At 35.2% G+C, this 12,039-nt stretch overlaps 1 pseudogene; it reads left to right on the top strand.

The window, feature by feature from the left end:
• The first annotated feature begins 10,844 nt into the window (after nucleotides 1-10,844).
• On the top strand, nucleotides 10,845-11,237 carry LOC111156575 (annotated as a pseudogene).
• The last annotated feature ends 802 nt before the right edge of the window (nucleotides 11,238-12,039 follow it).

Genomic DNA, 12,039 nt, shown 5'->3' with positions numbered 1-12,039 from the left:
TGGGTGGCTCAGTGGGTTAAGCTGCTGCCTTCGGCTTGGGTCATGATCTCAGGGTCCTGGGATCAAGCCCTGCATCAGGCTCTTTGCTCAGCGGGAGCCTGCTTTTCTCTCTCTCTGCCTGACTCTCTGCCTACTTGTGATTTCTCTCTGTCAAAAAAATAAATAAAATCTTAAAATAAAATAAAATAAAATAAAAATTAGAAAAGAAAAAAAAATTGTGGAACAACTGGATCTCTCAAATGAAATATTCCAAGTGGGAGAGTAACCATTTGGGAAATGCATTGCCAGTTTCTTATAACACTCACTACATATTTACCCTATGACTTAGTAATTCAGCTACTTTGTATTTTCTTAAGGGATATGAAAATATTTCTCCACAAAAAGACTTAAGAAGGGATATTTACAGCAGATTTAGTCATAACAGCCCAAAACTTGAAATAATCCAAACATATATCAAGAGAATGGATAAACTGTGGCATACTTATACAATTGAATGTGGCACAGCAATAAAATAAGAAACAATTAATGATACACACACTAATGTGGGTGAATTTCTTAATTGTTATATTACGTTAAAGATGTCAGATACAAAACAGTAAAAAAAGATAAGTGAAGAGCATTAAAAGTTCAAATACATTTGATCCTGAGCACTTTATAAATGATAGAAAGTCTTTATCTTTTAATTCATCAACACAAATACTTTCCATTTTGCCTCCAATTTTCTAATTGCAGGCAACAAATCCATTTTTTAGAATCTGAGTATAAAAGATTTTTAAAAATCAGTATATTTAGTTTTAAATTCTTATAATTTTAGTGTGTATTGACCTTATCTGTGAGGTTCAAGACAAAAAATGTCTCTTAAATTTCTTTCAGAAAATGGACTCATCAGAAATATAAGAAAAATAATCATTGACAGTGTTCTGACAGAGAATAAGTAGCTTCTTACAAAGCAGTTATTCTAAATCTTTCAGGGTCATGGATTCTTTTAATAACTTACAGGTTTATTTAATACCTACATAGTGAGTGACCACTATCTACCAGGTCCAGGCCTGGCTTCATGGATGCAACCCCTGCCGTCACACAAGGCTCTGAGCTCAGAAGTACCTCACACGTGGTCTAATGCTGTGCTATTACTGACTTAAAATTCTTAGTAATTTTTTAACAAGGAACTCCACATTTTTATTTCACACTAGGCCTAGCAAATTATGCAACCGGTCCTATCTGATCCTGTGTTTTGCATGAGCACCAACCTTAGAACATCCAGTCTACTTGAGATAGAAAAGAAGTAGACAAATAAATCTATAAAAATTGCAGTGAGTAAAAACAACAAAAAGGAGTGTTACTTTAAGATTAAAGGGACAGAATGTTAATCCACTTTAAATTACTTGTTCTAGAATAGTCTATCTAAAACAGTGAATTTTAGCTAATATCTGAATTATGAATAGGAACAAGTCCTACAGGGAAATAGCATACCATGCTTAGGGAATATATTCAGCATCGGTGTAAAACAGATATGGTAATCATAGAGATTTTCTTTCTAGAAGCTCTGTACCTGTTTGACTTGTCCAACTGTCAACCCTTTCAGAGGCTACCTCAGTCTCAATTAGCCACCCCACCCAAACTCCATGTCCTTTGCAGGGATTCCCATATCTTGCATATCAAAATTCTTCTTAGTATCTACTTCTGGAGACCCCAATCTGTGCCAGCTGGTACCAGGAGTGGTCCAAGAATTTAGGCTAGAGACAAATTGCCTGGGAAAGAATCCCCAACCCCATGACACACTCTATCATTGGAGAAGGAAAAAAAAAAAGAAAAAAGAAAACGAAAAAAAAAGAAAAACTTGAGTTTGTTTTATGGATGAGTCAACTTGGCATGTGAGTACAGCCAAAATGGACAGCAGTTGCACTGCACCCTGGTCTTGAAAGATAGGGGCTGAAGAAAATCCTCCCAATAGGCCAAGATTTGGATGGCTACTTTGTCATACACTTTTGTATGAATGAAGTAACTGTGAGGTTAGAATATGTATAACCAGTTGGATGATTATTGCTTGTTCATATAATTTAATCAAATATAAATATGATGTTTTAAAAAGAAAATTGTTTATTTTAATATTTAGGCCCCTTTTCATATTTTTTAAAATTTTATTTATTATTTGACAGAAAAAGAGAGAACACGAGCGGGGGAGTGGCAGGCATGGGGAGAGGGAGAAGCAGGCTCCCTGCTGAACAGAGTCCCACATGGGACTCAATCCCAGGACCCCGGGATAATGACCAGAGTGGAAGGCAGACACCCAACCAACTGAGCCACCCAGGCATCCCCACCATTTCATATTGAGAAAGAACCAAATTTACTATACATACTATGTTATCTGTACAAAATTTACTACATATGTTGAGAAATAAATTTTTCGTAAGAAAAAATATAAGTGAAGTCAGTTTGCACAACTTAAAAAGAAAACAAATGATTAAAATGGCTGATTTATGAGCTCTTTGAATTGTATAAACTACGTGAATATGGCTAATTTGGCAAGTAGGACAATACAGATACAATTGTACTTTATTAGTTGCTCCACGATTTATTAATATTATTATTTTTTTCTTTTTTATTCATCCAAATATATTCTCCCTTTCAGTTGTAAATGTCATCCAGCAAAAGTTATCCAAAAATGAAATAAGCCTCTAAACCCACTGATCACAAAGAGTAATGATATAATCTTTTGAAATGAAAGCATAACAAACTCCAGAGTGGAAAAACCTTTGAATACTAATAGATTTCAACCCCTGTTTTATATAAAACTTTATTTTGACTCAGAGTTTTAAGCTTTCCACATCTTGAGAAGGATCACTTTCATATACATGACATAAAATAATAAAGATGTTTTCCATGTATTTCTCAGAGTATAGATATACAGTTTATATACAATAGTATGCACTTATTCAGGAAAATTTTCTTATACCAATGTCACAACATTATATGGATTTTGATATAAAATAGATACTGCTTCAAGAAACATACTACATATAGAAGAAATTAAACACACATTGCATTATTATTAATGTTAACTTTAATCAACAGCATGAACTAATGTAGACACTTGTTGTTGCTGTTATATTGCTTGGGGTTATTAGGTTATTCTTCAGTTAGGTATACAAATGTCTTCTCCCCAAACTGCCTGTAACTTATTTATTATTAATTAATTAATTAATTTATTTATTAAAGGAGTGGGGCAGAGGGAGAGGAAGAGAGAGACTCTTAAGTAGTCTCCATGCCCATTGTAGAGTCTGACACTGGGCTCTAGGCTGGGCTCTATTGTGGGGAGCGGGGCTCAACAGGAAGTTGTGGGGAGGGAACTGGACATGAGGCTTGATCTCAGAACCCTGAGATCATGACCTGAAACAAAATCAACTCTGAGCCACCCAGGTACCCTTACCTGTAACCTTTTTAAAAACAGAGACCAGGAACACCTCAGGCTCAGGTGGCTCGGTTGAATGAATGGCTGCTTTCAGCTCTGGTCATGATCCCAGTCCTGGGATCAAGTCTTACTTACATCAGTCTCCTTGCTCAGCAGGGAGTCTTCTTCTCCCTCTGCCTGCTGCGCCCCCTACTGTGCTCTCTCTTTCTTTCTCTGACAAATAAACAAAATCTTTCTTAAAAACCCACAAAAAACAGAGACCAGCTTTTTTATATTTACTAGATTCTTTTATTCCCACCACAATTCTTGGCACTTTGAAATCATTATATTGTTCAATACCTATAACTACCCTTTATATAGGTACAATTACCATCTTCATTTTACAAATGAATACACCGATGGCTCTTTTAAGCTAGGTCACTTGCATGTTTGTAAGTAGGAGAATGGAGACTTGGATTCAGATCTAATCCGATTCCAAAGCAAATGTTATTCTTTCTCTATACTACAATAATTTTCACACCCTTCCCAATACTGAAATGGATCACAGAAAATGAGACAAGTACACATTTTTCCCTTCCACTGTCAGAAAACTTATTAGTATGAAAATACAGCTGCAAAGTCTGAGGTTACTTTTTTTCCTCCCCCACACCCTCTCTCCCTTCCTCCTTCCTATTCTTCTTCTATTCTTTGCTTTTCTTTCTTCCAACATCCAACCAAAATTTGGACATCCATTAGTGTTAGAGTGGATGAACGATTTTTTTTCTATAGATCCTATTAGAACTTGAACATGAATCACAAGGTTTGGAAACAAGGCACTATGTATCATGCTATGGGTCATAATACATTGTTCCCTTGGGTAGAGGTTAGATTGTCTATCTTCAGTAGACATCCAAATTTTAAGTTTTTATAATAGCAGATTTGCTTTGTTTTGTGCCCTACTCTCCACAAGTCTTCCTTTTAATAACTGTAGCAAAATACCATTAATTTTTAAATGATTAATGTTGAGGAAAACATGAATGCTGATAAGTGTTCTCATTATTAGTGTTTTACTTTGAGTGTATAGCAATAGTAATATTACTTATTGCACTCTTACTATGTGCCAAATATTTAGCATTTTGTTATTCCTGTTTTAAAAATGAGAAAACTGAAACTTAGAGGAGTTCAGCAGTTTCCTGAGATGACACCACTAGAAAATGGTAGAACTGAGACTTGGTTGTCTTTGCCAGAGCCTGAGTGCTTGTCCACTGTCCTATTTAGTTATAGTGCAGGGATTTTGAATGGATTTAACCTAACATAGTTTTTAGAACAATAAAGTATATTCTCATGAAGAGTCTAATTATCTAAATAATTCCAAAAATTATAATGTTGAAACAGATGGTATACCTCTATAATAGAATTAATGTTCTCTCATTATACTTGTAAATTTGCAATTAGAACAAAGACTAAATTTATTGGTCATAAATGCACCTTCAAAAGACCCACAATATAATTAAATTATTTTTTCTGTCCAAACAAATTGGAACATTGAAAGGTTTTATTATGGTACATTTGCAAATTTTCTAATTTGTCCTAAGTTGTTCCATATTTTTCTCCAAGATTTTGGGTTTGTTTCAGGAGAGAATGAAACTTCTTCATACTGACTAGAATAGTGTGTTTAATGTCCCTGAAGAGCAAAGTACCCTGTATCATCATTGTTACTGTAAAAGAAAATGGTAAGAAGATCTAATGGCTGCTTGCTACCACCATTGCTCCAATTTAAGTTGTTGTAGAAGGCTTTGATTATCCACCAGATGCTAGAAGTTGTTGAGGCATTAATGGCTTACCTCATAAAAACAACACCATATAGAAAACTGAACTACATATAAGCTAAATTCTTTGATATTTTCATGGGAATCAAGCCATTTCTAAGCAGTTTTTGTAACCATCCCTGAATTTAATTTTTTGGTAAGTTTTTTCCAAAGTTTGTAACATAACCGTTTCCAGATATACAACATCAAAGTCTTAAGCAGTGAGTATGTCTACATACAAACTTGAAAGGCAGTAAGAAATTCTGATTTCTTGGGCTGTATTTTGACAACATATTCTTGGCAATTCTGGAGTTTCAAGACTATCTTAACTCATCTTTTCAGGGGACAGTATTAGAAGGGGAGAGTATTCTTCATGATAATAGCCTTCTCCATATGACTCAAAGAATGTCTAATATCAGAAGTAAAAGACATGGCTTGGTAGTATTCATTTGTTATGCATTTCAATGTCTTAAAATGGATCTTTATCTACCCCAATGGAGCTTGAGAAATTTGTGTCTATAAATCTTATCCAAACCTTCACAAAGGTTATCCAACCTACCACATTCTTCTGTACGAACTGTGAAAATTGCGAAGATTATAGTCTACATGAAACAAACCATCAGCAAGCCTTCATGTTCTTCCCTACAGCAAGAGGGATGGATTTTTTTTGTCGTTCACATCACAATGTTATACATGGTTCCTGTTAATACCAAGTCAAGAACATGTAGAAGCCTAAAGAAGACTCATTAAGGCATAGCTGCACCTCATATGATCTTTTCTCATTATTAGTGTAGGAGTTTCTTTGACTGGAATTATGAGTTGCATAAGGATAGATTTTACAGTTATAGGTGGGGATACAAAACATCTGTAATAGCAGACCGGAGTGAACTTGAGTCAGTCTGTATGTAACAGGGTATTTTCAGGATGAATGGCTAAATATAAAACCCTTAGAAACGTATCTGTGGACACTAGTAATGGCTTCAGATTATGTATGCTACAATTTTTACAAAACAAAACAAAACAAAACACAAACTACTACTTCTCCGATAACTCTGGGGCAAGTCTGAAAATGTAGCTCTTTGATTTATATATCTACTGCTTATAACAGAATTGGCTGTATAAATGTTTAAAGAGTTTGCTTAGCTGATCTAGTACACAAGTTACTGTAATAATACAAGGATTCACAACTAGAACTCACTCTCTTTTGTCATGGTTAGTTATTTGTTGTTTGTTTGTTTGTTTTTTGGTTTTCAGTTACTTTATATAGAGTTTTAAGTATGTTTAGTTCAGAGTATAAGTCGTAAAAATAAAGCATTGTTTCCTTGAGGGCCAACCTCATTCTGAAGCTAATTCCTAACAGTGTATATGCAAAATGATCACTTGTCGTTTTGGGAGTGCTATTTTGGGACTATAATAAGGTTAAAGATTCTAAACATACCTTTTAAAAATAAGTTTCTTAAACTTTCACTTCCGAAAAAAATTTTATATCCACATCATCTGTTCTGTGTTAGAAGTAGAAAGCCAAATCGAATAAAAGAAACAACTGTTGGAAATCAACAAATTATGCTTGATTTCAGAATCAGAATTTTCTCGACCTGTCAGCCAAAATTCTAAGAAAATATTTGTTACATGTTGAAATATTCAATGGAATTTGGAATATGTCTCCAATTTTAAGCCAACCCACCACTTTCAATATTAATATGTTAACAGCTGATATAAACCTAGCAATATGGACTCAGAGACTTTGAAATAATTTTATACTTAAAATGATATTGCTAACATAGAAATTATATAGCTTTGGGATACAAGTAGTTTTGAGGATAAAAACAGATAAGTTTTTCTTAAAGTGTTTTTAAAGTTGAATTCAATAAAATTTGTCTCAAAACTTATTCCACCACGTAAATATAATTTGTTATTTATGCTTAAATTTTCATGCAGAATTATTCACCAGGAGAAATGTAACATTATATTGTGGACCTTGAATTCTTTTCTGTCACTTGTTATTTTGTATAAGAAAATTGCTCCTGAACAGAAGAAAATTTTTCTTTTAAGACTATGTGTGCAATGTCTCCACAGAGGAATGTGTAATCTACTATTGTGCTACCATAGTTACTTGTAATCTTAGAAACAGCGAATGCTAAAAGGCATCTGTTCATTCTTGATATTCAGGCACATTTATTTAATTATATCTCCCTGCTGTAAATCAAATAGCCTCTCACAAACTCCTAAGTAGAAAAAAGGAAAGCATAAGAAAATGTCTTTTTCTCTGGCAGCCAAGCAGAGTGAAAATCCAATAGCTTTTCTTTTCTCTTAAATTTTAGTATGTTTGTTGATTTTTCTTTGAATTATTTATGAAATAAGATTTATTTTTATGTCCTTGTTCCTCCCTGGACTACATATGCACATTCTATCTGTACTTTATTACCCTGAGACCAAAAATGTGTGTAACTTTAGAGGTATGATGACATACATTTCTAATTGCTATTTACTTAGGTCTATTTGCAATAAGTGGTTTTTGAAAAACTATCATTACTTTCAGTTTTAGTAACAAGGTGTTCCAGTTATCCATTCTTTATATAATAAATCATCTCAAATGTAGAAGCTTACACAAAAATTTATTATTATCTTTCACAGTTGGAGGGTTGACTGGGTTCAGCTCCCTGCTTCTAACTGGAGGTCGGTCTCCCATGATGTTACATGCAGGTGTGGGGTGTGGCATGGAGCTATTTGAAAGTTGTGTTGCATTAAACATCCAAGTCCTCTCCCTCACTCAAATGTCTGGATCAGAGCTAGGATAGCTAGAAGAGTTGATGGCTGGCCAGGCATTCTCTTTCTAAGTGACATATCCAGATATCTAGCGTGACCCTCCTCACAGCATGATGGTTTTAGGCTAGTAAAAATTATTACATATCATTAGCTAAATTCTCCCGAAGGGAGTGTTCTAAAAAACTTAGGCAGAAGATGCAAGGCTTCTTGTGTCCTAGCTTGGAAATCACACAGCATCATTTCCCCACATTATATTGGTTAAAAATGAGAAAGTTACATAGCTGGCCCAGACCTAAGGTAGCAGAGGAGAACACACAAGGGAATGAATGCCAGAAAGGTATGGTTCATCTGTGAAGATTAGCTACTATACAAAATATGAATAAAACTATAAAACCTAATCCTTAAAAACCACAAAGAAACTCAAAGTATCTTAATTACTTTCATGATTTCTAATTTGGCTCATTTAAAAGAAATATTACGTCTTCCTATTTTGTCAATGAAAACTTGTAGAAAAGATGAAGTGATTCACTGAAATCAAGGAAGAACTGTTTCAAATCCTATCTTAAGGATTTAGCTGAACTCCGTTAAAAAAATGTTTGGTGTGTTCTTTTTTAATTTAAGAACAGTTTAATAATTAATATTTTGAATTTAGTTAATGTACTGGTGTGGCTATATACATACTCTCTTTATTTTAAAGGAATTCTTGGGGTTTGCTTTATAGACCATGAACTTCATCCTACTGTTGTAGTAGGCAGCTGCTCCACTTAGTGGGGGTGCTATTTAGCACAAGAAAAGATGGAAATGTTAACAAACACCCTCCCTCTCAGAGCTTCTCAACTAACCACTGACTGCTTAGGAAAACACTAAACTCATTTCACATTAAATTCTTAGGTTCTGTTCATCAGATGAGAGAAAAATGCAACCTCAAACAATGAGACTAACCCTTCCTAGTTGGCTATTCCACTTTCTAAAATGGAATGAGAATTTAGAATTTTCTAAAATGAGAAAACGATGTGCTTATGTAATTAAAATGTGTTGAACAGAAAATGTTGAAAGACTCGCTAGACCCATTAATCATTGTGAAGTAAGAATATTAACTTAAATTTTTGAAAACAAGATTAAGGTAGAATTAGTCTTTTTTAAAAATTTTCCCCATTATGAAATCAAAGGTGATCAAAGAGACTTAAATGATAAACAAATCAACCTCGGTTCCTACATAAGTTATGGAAGGTAGAAAATTTGGAGATTAGAGACTGTTTCTACATCCTCATGATCCTTGGATGTGGACTGCAATGGTAGGGAATGATGAGCTCTACAGTTGAACACCATGGGAATCCACCAAAAGAAATGAAAAAATTTAGTTATCATGATCCCTGGATAATTGCTTGAATAGCATCTTGTCTCAAGGATGAAAAAGGCAAGTATTATGAGATTTTATGGCATTATGCAACTCTGTTTTCCTAATCAAATCCAGAAGGTTGAACTTCACTTTTCCAAGCTTTAATTTCTGTTTTTAATTAAATGGAAATAGAAATAGTACTATAGTTAATGACAAAGAGCATCTAAAAGAGTTTCATGCAGTGGCTGGAAGAGAATTCATACTACCTAAGAGGTTGTAGTAGTCACAAGAATAATTAACCAGTTCTGCAAAAGACTATGCTCTTAAAAAAGTATCTATTTTAGGGGTGCCTGGGTGACTCAGTCAGTTAAGCATCAGATTCTTGATCTCAGCTCAGGTCTTGACCTTAGTGACATGAGTTCAAGACCCATAATGGGCTCCACAGAGCCTATTTAAATCACAACAACAACAACAACAATAAACCAACAATAACAACAACAACAAAAGAGGGCCACCTGGGTGGCTCCATTGGTTAAGTGTCCAACTCTTGATTTCAATTCAGGTTATGATCTTAGGGTTGTGAGATCAAGCCCCCCATCAAGTTGCATGTTGGGTGTGGAGCATATTTAAGATTTTCTCTTTTGCTTTCCATCTGCCCCGCCCCCACAAAATCTATTTTAAAAACCTGTGTGTTGACCCATCAAACACCCCCTAATGTAGACCAAAGGAAATAAATTTATTTTAAAGGTTATTTAATATTTATTGCATGACTTCTTTGTGCCAACCAGTTTGCTTAGTAAGTAAAACAAACCCCCTTCTCATTTGGACCCTCCCATTCAATCAGGAATAAAACAATATATCAGTTGTAAATGCTCAAATGCTGTGAAGGACAGAGATATCCTGAAAGAGAATAGAAGGAGGTCATTTTTATCACAGAAGGTCAAAGGTGATATTTCACTTTAGTCCAGTTATTTGACAACTGTTCAACAAGAATTAAAAATGAAAGTTTTTATGAGAGCAAAAACTGTATTTTCAAATGCACCAACAGGAGAAATAGCACATTTTAAGAAGTAACCAATGTTCAGGTAGTTGGATTGTGGACAGAGGGAAAATAACATGAAGACTGAACAAGTTAAGATCAGCAAGATGATTTACGGTTCTGTATGCCAATATTAGAAATTCAGGGGAGCGCCTGGGTGGTTCAGGGGGTTAAAGCCTCTGCCTTCAGCTCAGGTCATGATCCCAGGGTCCTGGGATCGAGTCCCACATCGGGATCTCTGCTCCGCGGGGAGCTTGCCCTCCCCCCCACAGCCTGCCTCTCTACCTACTTGTGATTTCTGTCGAATAAACAAATAAAATCTTTAAAAAAAAAAAAAAAGAAAATTCAGATTTTCTCTAAGTGAAAATAAGAAGCTACTGGGAAATTTTACTAGGATATCATATGGCCCAATTTGTGTGCATGTGGTTTTTTAAAAATATTATTCCAGGGCAGATAGTGGTTTTCTTTTCCTTTCCAGGTGCTTGAAGTTCAGCCACCATCATGAACGACACAGTAACTCTCTGGACGAGGAAGTTTATCACCAACTGACTACTTGAGCAGAAACAGGTGGTCACTGATGTCCTTCACCCTGGAAAGGCAACAATACCTAAGACAGAAATTCGGGAAAAACTAGACAAAATGTTCAAGACCACACCAGATATCATATTTGTGTTTGGATTCAGAACCCATTTTGGTGGTGGCAAGACAATTGGGTTTGGCATGATTTATGATTACTTGGATTATGCAGAGAAAAATGAACCCAAACATAGACTCACAAGACATGGCCTATATGAGAAGAAAAAGATATCAAGAAAACAGTGAAAGGAATGCAAGAACAGAATGAAGAAAGTCAGGGGGACTACAAAAGCCAATTTGGGTGCTGGCAAAAAGTGAGTCAGAGATTGGACAAAGGAAGGAGTAAAGATGCTGCAGTGGGTTCCTCTGTGGTGATTGTGCAGATTTTTCATGAGAAGATTAATAAACTAAGAATATTAAAGATATATTGTTCCATAATTGTTTGGAATGGAGTTGAATAAAAGTGATAGAGGAAGACTGTGGAAATATGAAGAATTGACCAGGGGCATGCTGGGGAAGAAGGAAAGAAGGGTACAGATGTGAGAGATAATTTGGAGGAAGAATTGATGGATTGTATGTGGGGATCAAAGTAAAAAAAAAGAAAGGAAAGAATAATTCTCAGGAATATATATTTTGGAACTGACTGAATAATAATGCCACTTGTGAAAATACAGTAGATGAGGCTTTATGAGTAAAAGCAAAAATTTTATTTTAGAATTTTAATTTTGAGACTCTAGTCCAACATCTGAGGAAGTTTTCTTTCTTTCTTTTTTTTTTTTTTTAAGATTTTATTTATTTATTTGTCAGAGAGAGAGCACAAGCTGGCAGAGTGGCAGGCAGAAGCGGAGAGAGAAGCAGGCTCCCTGCTAAACAAGGAGCCTGATGAGGGACTCAATCCCAGGACCCTGGGATCATGACCTGAGCCGAAGGCAGCGGCTCAACTGACTGAGCCACCCAGGCGTCCCCTGAGGAAGTTTTCAAGGGTACAATTATCTGATTCTGGACTACAGATATAAATTTGGGATTTATCCAACTACAGATGGTCTCTAAAGCCACAGATTAGGAGATGAGGTATGGAGGCAGAGAAGAGACCTAGTGAGTACTGATCCTGAGAGACTCA

The sequence above is a fragment of the Enhydra lutris genome, unplaced genomic scaffold, assembly GCF_002288905.1.
Source record: "Enhydra lutris kenyoni isolate GAN:26980312 unplaced genomic scaffold, ASM228890v2 scaffoldscaffold3, whole genome shotgun sequence".
Taxonomy (NCBI): Eukaryota; Metazoa; Chordata; class Mammalia; order Carnivora; family Mustelidae; genus Enhydra; species Enhydra lutris.
Note: the sequence above shows the minus strand (reverse complement) of the source record. Positions and strands in the feature narration are given on the sequence as shown.